Genomic DNA, 8,947 nt, shown 5'->3' on the forward strand with positions numbered 1-8,947 from the left:
TCCTGCAAGTCCTGGATTTCATTTGCTACAATCATTCATATTTAGTTTCATCCATTCCATTGAGGATACATCCAACCAACTATTTGTAAATGTTTATTCCTATCAACCAAACTGTCGTTTGCATTGCTAGTATTAGTAGACACATTTTATAGCACCAATAATATTATTCCCCTATCAAATCGCATTCCCCAAAAAATTACCATAATACTGTTTCAAAAAGAACTTATCAAGGCGTTCCTTCACCAGTGCAATCGCTTTCCTTCATTAGTGCAATCACTTGAAGCTAGCAAGATTATTAATTAGCCACGGTATTAATTCTGCATCGAAGGTATTATTTCTGCATAAAAAGAACTCTTCCTATCATTTGGCTTAACAATTACATAATTACTTGCCAAACATTAGTAGCTAGGGGACAGTTACGTAAAGCATGAATGAAGTACGTATTCTAGCTCTAATGGGCAACTATGACAAAAAGGTTCATTGGTTATTATTGCGAATTAATAGTTTGACTTGCATATACAACAAGGCTCAGCTCACCAGTGGATTTTTCTTATTTTCTCATGTGCCAATCACTTGTTGAAGTCCAAAACTACTGCAGTTTTTTTCGGCTAATTTGTCTGTAGTCTCTCAATCAAGCAATTAAAGAGAAAGTGAGAAACAAGTGTATGCAACTATGATGCAAATCATGTGTGTCCTGTCCGTAATTCAGAACAAAGGTCTTCTCATGTTCAATTTTCCGCTGGATAAATGTGATCCCTTTTTGAAATGAAGAACTTTGAAAATGTTCCTTTCACCAATTTGCAGAAGTGATTGTTCTCGAAACTCAACCTGAATTCTTTTAGTTGCAAAGTTCAAGACGTACCATTAAGTATTCACCGGGGATTATTTCAAAAGAGCATAATTTTTAGAAAGATGATAGCTTATTCTATTAAGAGTAATGTTAAAATATTAAAAAAAAACTTCAAAAAATAATTATGGGTCGTTCACTACTAGAAATTCGCCTAAAACCAACCGAATTATCGACGGAATAATTCTGTCAGTAAATTGCGGTGATAATTACCAACAACCACTATTTCGTCTGTAATTCAGTTGGTATATACTGACGGACTCATTCCATCGGTATATACCGACTGAATTACAGATGAAATATATATAGTTTGAAAAAAAAAGCGGTTCGATGACGTGGAAGTTTTTGCCGGCGATTTTACCGACGGACTTACCGAGGGATTCAAAACGGGATCTCCGTACAGTGACGTGATCAATTCACCGTCAAACTTACCGACGGAATCTCCGACAGAATGAGTCCATCGATGTTTCCATTGATAAGAGTTAATATATAACCACTCTGTTGACCCTCTCCTCCCCTATTTTCCCTTCTTCTTCCCCATCCCAACTCTCCCCTCCCAAACTGCAAACAACCATCCAAAAAAAAAAATTTCCCCCTCTTCTTAACATAAGTCATATTTCTTTAAGTTTTGTGGTCACAGCATTCGTGTTCTGATTTATTGTGGATTTTATCATTTTTTATAAATAAATCTATCTTTTTTTTAATTTTAACATTTAAATGTCAATTTTATTGTTTTTTTAGTATATGTATTTTGTTAGTGTATGTACATGTTTTATTGTTATTTCTCAAACAAACTTGTAGTATGAATGTATAATTTTGTACTTGTTATGGTTTGTTTGAGATTTTGTAAAATTGTATTTGTTTATAAATTGTCGAAACTTTGTTGAATTACTGAATTACATGTGTTGTGGTGAAATAATTAATAGCTTGTTTAACGGGTCCGTTTTAATTTTTATTAATGCTATTGCGGAGTTGTAATTTCTGTAAATTTATATGTATAAATTTGTGTGAACGTTGATAATTGATAATGAATATTTATGAGAAGTTTTAATTAGTTTGTTGGATAACCCAGAGGTAAACCAATATTTTTGTAAATTTATTTACCTAACATAGTTAATTAATACATGTTGTCATCATAATTTTATAGAGGTTCGATAGAAGTCATGGATGATCGTTCATGGATGTATCGAGATTCACCCCAAGGATTGCGGAGGATGGATTATTGTAATGGGGTTCAGGATTTTATTAATTTCGCAACATCTATTCTCAGAAATTTTACTAGAGGCGTTATTAGGTGTCCATGTAGGAAGTGTCAAAATAAAAAGTATCTGCATCCAGATGTTGTAATGATGCATCTTCTACACAAAGGGTTCATGGAGGATTACCTCTGTTGGTATGCACATGGGGAACTATTTGTTCGTAATGATAGCATGGGAGAAAGGGTGGTTGGGTCAACTTCTAGTGCTAGCAACGTGCATGGAGTTGCAAATGACAATAGTAATCCTTACAGGAATATGGTTATTGATGCAATGAGAATGAATCAAGGTAATGTCAGTCAATGTCTAATCGTAGAAGAAGAAACTAATGCAGATGCAGCACGGTTTTTTTTATCTGTTGAAAGATTCTGATGAACCATTATGGGATGACTGCACGAACCACGGTAAATTATCGATCGTAGCACAAGTGTTCACCATCAAGTCATATCACGGGTTTAGTGAGGCCGGTTATGATAAAATTATTGAATGGGCGAAGAGCATTTTACCTAAAGGGAACATGCTGAAAGAGAACTTTTATGCTGCAAAGTCAATGATGAAACCCCTCGGTATAGGATACCAGAAAATTGATATGTGCCCTAACTTCTGCATGTTATACTACCTTAAAAATGCTGAGCTGACCGAGTACATGACATATGGGCATTCCCGTTACAAACTCATAACTGGCGAGGGAAAGACTCTCGTGACATATAAAAAACTTAGAAACTTCCCAATCATACCTAGACTGCAGAGGTTATTCATGTCACCAAGGACTGCTCGGCATATGACATGACACCAATCACATGATGCGGTTGAGGGAGTGATGGTGCATCCTTCTGACGGCGAAGCATGAAAATACTTTAACAGTGTGCATCCTCACTTTTTAGTTGAATCAAGGAACATGCATCTTGGGTTGTGTACTGCATTCAACCCATTCAGGTCATTAGCTGCTCCTTATTCTTGTTGGCCAGTCATACTCACGGTTTATAACTTGCTACCGGGGATGTGTATAAGGCCGGAGTTCATGTTTTTATCTACTGTCATACCCGGTCTAAGCAGTCCGGGTCGAAATATAGATGTTTGTCTTAGACCGTTGATTGATGAGTTGACGCAGTTGTGGTCTTCCGAAGCTTTGACTTATGATATATCGAGGAAACAAAATTTTGTTTTGAGGGTGGCTTTGATGTGGACTATTAATGATTTTCCAGCTTATGGAATGGTTTCTGGTTGGAGCACGCATGGAAAACTAGCATGTTCATACTGCATGGCAAAACAACAAGGCATTCACGCTAACAAACAAAGGTAAAGCTTTTTTTTGTTTTACTGTCACTATCGTTTCTTGCCAACGAATCACATGCATAAAAAGAACAAAAAAGATTTCTTTATTGGCATAGTTAAAAAGGATGTTGCACCCCTGCGTCTTTTTGGTGAAGAATTGCATGATGTTGTATCAGAGTACGGTGACATTGTGTTTGGTTTCCAATCAGATAAGTAGAAGTTTCCTAGTTTTGGTTTGACCCACAATTGGGTAAAGGAAAGTATTTTTGGTAGCTTCCTTATTAGAAGACCAATCTCCTCCGCTATAACCTTAACGTCATGCACATAGAAAAGAACGTGTTTGAGAACATTTTCAACACCATCATAGATGTGAAGGGGAAGAAAAAGGACAACATCAATGCTAGATTGGATATAGATTTGTTTTGTAACCGTAAAAACATGGAGTTGGTTTTTGATGGGTCACGAATCGCAAAACCAATAGCAAGCTTCATGTTAGAGAAACATGTACAACTACTAGTCTACAAATAGTTTAAGAGTCTGCGTTTTTTTAATGGACATGCCTCGAACATGTCAAGGTTAGTTAATATGGAGGAATGCAGATTGTATGGAATGAAGAGTCATGACTGCCACATGTTTATGCAAACACTCATTCCATTAGCTTATCGTGATTTGTTGTCAAAAGAGATATGGGATGCACTCACAGAGATCAGTCATTTCTTTAGAGATATATGCTTCAACAAGTTGAATGTTGATCACATTGAGAGGTTTGAAAAAAATATCATCGAGATAATATGCAAACTTGAGATGATATTCCCTCCATCATTTTTTTACTCAATGAATTATCTCCCCGAACATTTATCGTTCGAGGCAAAAGTTGGAGGATTGGTCCAGTATAGATTGATGTATCCATTTGAATGGTTAGATATTACAGTTGCAATGTAATTCATATATAAGAGTATTTTCTTAATTAAAAATATTTGATTAATTCCATGTAGGTACTTGTTCAATCTTAAGAAAAAGGTTAAGAACAAGGCGCATGTTGAGGCTTCGATATATGAGGCCTCGATATATAAGGCCTATATTATTGAAGACATCTCAACATTTATCTCGTACTATTTTGAACCTCATTTGAGAACGAGAATCAATTGTGTTCCATGGCATGATGATGGTTGATTAGTACTTAAAAGTACATTTTTATCAAGGTTTTATATCATCATTTTGCACTTGAAGTATCAATAACTCCTTAATTAAAGCAGGTTTTATAATAACATGTCTAATAATATAAGATACCTTTAATTTATGGTAAATTTTCATCTTAAATGCAGGCCTATCATATAAATCAAATGATTGATTGATGAGTTTAACTACTGAAATTGAGAAGACAAAGAGAGGGCTAAGCTTAGAAAAGAGATGTTGGTTCAGTCCAAACTGGAACATCATTCGGTTATTGGATCATAACTGGAGCTGTAGAACTTAAATTTAGATATGGTTTATATGTATAGAATGCTAAAACATAGGCCTAAAACTTTCATGAAAAGTCCAAGATTTAAAAGTGTCATTTTAGAGTTCAAATGGTAGCAACAACGGAGAAGTCGGAATTTGTCCTACAACCCAGACATTGTTCACTGTTCAACCCATATCTTAAGTTCTAGAAGTCCAAATGCGTCAATTCTTATTTTGTTGGAAATATGAGACAATTTCCTAGAACTTTCATGAAGACTATCTATTTAAATTCTGATGTTAGCAATGACGTTTTGTTCAGACAAGAAGATAAGGATTGTCACCAAGCCAAGATGTGGCTACCCACTCAACAATTAGTCATCAAATCAATAGTTCTGAATTTTGGCCTATAAAAGGAGGCATTTGCCATGCATTTAGGCATCTTGGTTTTCAAATCAAGATCTTGCTCTTGCTCTCTTTCTTTGTATTTTGTAATGTTCAAGTTTTATTCCATGTTATATTTTTCTTAATCTATTGTTTATGCTTTCCATTTCCTTTACTATACTTATATAATTATATTCTTATCTTGTTTATCTATGTTTCTCTTATTCATAATGTTCAGCTAAATTTATTATGTCATGGTGAAAAGGTTACACTAATAGTGTAAGAATAAGTATAGTATAAACTCAACATGGACTTTAATGTTTGATACTAACATGTTTTGTATTTATTATTTTACTAACTCTTAATACATTGCTTGTTAAATGGTTAATCTAGATTTGTGTTGGACAACCCCTGGTACAACAATTACTTGGCACTTTCATAGCCCAATTGTATGGTATAACCGACACTTGTGCTATAAAAGGAACTTGATTTGTTGTTAACATAAGTTATCACCATGAATACCTGACAACATTTACAAGTATTAGCATTACTTGAATAAGATAATTAATGTCATCATGTTATCAATTTATAATCCGATTGGAACCTCTTTTGTGTGTGGTTTCCAGTCAAGTAATAAAAAGAGTTTATACTATTCTTGTTTGAAATAGCATTAGTGGATCCTCTAACCTTGACAATTGTTTTATCCTTGTTTAATCCTTACATCAATATCACATCTCAAAAGTTCTCTTCAACTCCTTTTCATTTATTGTTTATAATTTTACATAGTTCACCTCCTTATGGTTCGACCCTGGTCTTGCCGGGTTATTTATTACTTTGACACTCCTGCACTTGGGATAAGACATAAACTCTTTGATCGTGTCAAGTTTTTGGCGCCGTTGTTGGGAAAGGTAAATTCCTATATAAATTATAATATTTATTTTATTTTCTCTTTTCACTTTTCTTGTTAGTTAACTTTTGTTTCTTTTGTTTTGTTTCTTTTTCCTTTTGTTTTCTTCTTCCTTTTATTCTCTTCCTACACGTGCATGAAAGTTTGGTCACGTACATTAAGTGGTAGACTTTCTAGGAAATCCTCATCATTTTCAGAAAACATGGTTGAAGAGGATAATCAGTCGCTTCATAATGAGAATAATCGTGTTAGAACACTTAGAGACTACATGAATCCAACAAGAACAAGTGCGCGATCATGCATAGTTTTTTCTCCTGATGCATCTCATTTTAATTTTAAATCAGGCATTATTCAACTTTTACCGTCTTTTCATGGCTTAGATCTAGAAAATCCATACTTGCATTTGAGAGAATTTGAAGAAGTTTGTAACACTTATAATGACTCAAATTGTAGCATGAACACCATTAGATTAAAGCTTTTTCCTTTTTCATTAAAAGATAAAGCTAAAACATGGCTACAAAATTTGAGACCAGGATCCATTCGTGCTTGGGATGAAATGCAACAATAATTTTTAAAGAAGTTTTTTTCATCTCATAGAACAAACTCTTTCAAAAGACAAATCACCACTTTCACTAAAAAACCAGGAGAAACATTTTACCAATGTTGGGATAGGTATCGAGACTTGTTTAATACTTGCCTTCATCATGGTTTCGAAACATGGAGATTGGTTTCATATTTTTATGAAGGGTTAACACCTAAAGGTAGACAAATGGTGGAATTGATGTGCAATGGAACTTTTGAAGATAAAGTCTCTAATGAAGCAATGGAGTACCTAAACTTGCTAGCTGAAAATGCTCAAAATTGGGACACTACAGACACTTATGAGGCACCAAGTAAAACTCAACCCCATACATCTAGTGGAGGTATGTACAACCTTAGGGAAGATCATGACCTCCAAGCCAAATTTGCATCTATAGCTAGAAAAGTCGAGGCACTAGAGTTGAAAAGAAGTGGTCAATTAAAATATGTTCAAGACATTGTGTGTCAAATCTGTGAAACCAATGAACACTCAACCAATGACTGTCTAACTTTGCCTTCTTTCAAGGAATGCCTTCATGAACAAGCTCATGCTTTAAACAATTTCCAAAGGCCCAATCATAACCCATACTCGCAAACATACAACCCTGGTTGGAGAAATCACCCAAATTTCAGTTGGAAGAGTGATAACAATAATGCACGAACTTCATAGCCATCGTTTCAAGCACACCATAATTTTTAAAAATCTCATGGATTTGTACCTCTTTATGCTTCCCCTCCTAGAAGAAATATTGAGGAAACACTGCATGCATTTATTGAAAAGCAAGAGACAATCAACACTCAAAATGCTAAAACAATGGTAGATTTGAAAGATATTCTTGCAAAGTTCACATCTGCTCTCATTTTTCAGGAGAAAGGTAAGTTTTAGTCTCAATCACAACAAAATCCCAAAGGGAAATTCAATTCAAGTGCAAGTAGCTCTGGAAGCCAACACATCGATCAAGTCAAATCAATCACTACTCTCCGCGGTGGTAAGGTTATTGAAAAACCTATTCTTGAACCTTGTGAGAAAGATGATGAGTTAATCTCTGAGGGTAAGGAAAGGGTTGAACCTGAACATTGCAAAGAAAAGACTGATTCCCCACTAGTACTTCCATTTCCTCATGCCATGACCAAACAAAGGAAAGTCAATCACAATTCTTAAATCTTTGAAACTTTCAAACAGGTAAGGATCAATATACCTTTGTTGGATGCTATTACACAGGTACATTCTTATGCTAAATTTTTGAAAGACTTGTGCACTGTGAAGAGAACTGAATGTGAAAAAGAAAGTTTTTATAGCCGAACAAGTAAGTGTCATTCTTCAAAACAATAATGCTTTGAAATATAAAGATCCTGATTGTCCTACAATTTCATGCTTTATTAGAGAACATAAAATTGAAAAAGCTTTACTTGATCTTGGAGCTAGTGTGAATCTACTTCCATATTCGGATTTTCAAAGTCTCAATATATGTGAGTTAAAACCAACTTCTGTAACTCTTTTACTTGTTGATAGATCTATAAAAGTGTCTAAAGGAATAATTGAAGATGTGTTAGTACAAGTTGATAAATTCATTTATCCTGTGGATTTTATTGTCTACATAACCTATTGAAGCATGTAATTCAATTCCAATTATTTTAGGATGTCCGTTTCTTGCAACTTCTAATGCATTGATTAATTGTAGGAATGGACTGATGAAACTATCATTTGAAAACATGATATTGGAGATGAATATTTTCAACATTTACAAGCATCTTGGAGATGATAATAATTTACAGGAAGTAGATCTTATTGAAGAATTAGTTTACGATCAATTTGAATCTACCTTGAGTAAAACTAAGTTTGATGAATTTGAAGAATTACAAATGATTTATTCTCAGGAAGAAATCAATGAAAAGAAAGGCACTGACAATGTTGTCGCAGATCATTTGTCAAAATTGACAATAGATTCGACATCTGACATCCCACCAATCGATGATTACTTTCTTGATGAATCCTTACTTTCTCTTAGTCCAATGCCTTGGTTTGCTAATTTTATCAATTTTCTTGCTTTAGGAGATTTGTCAGCTCATTGGAGTATCCAAGAAAAAAGAAAGTTTTTGAACGAAGTAAAGAACGTTTATTGGGATGACCCTTACATATTCAAATATTGTCCTGATCAAATATTTTGAAGATGCATTCTCGACAATGAGGTAAGTAGTGTCATTAAATTTTGTCATTCTGAGGCATGTGAGGGTCATTTCTCATCAAAGAAGACGATT

The sequence above is a fragment of the Populus trichocarpa genome, chromosome 10, assembly GCF_000002775.5.
Source record: "Populus trichocarpa isolate Nisqually-1 chromosome 10, P.trichocarpa_v4.1, whole genome shotgun sequence".
In the NCBI taxonomy this organism is placed as follows: domain Eukaryota; kingdom Viridiplantae; phylum Streptophyta; class Magnoliopsida; order Malpighiales; family Salicaceae; genus Populus; species Populus trichocarpa.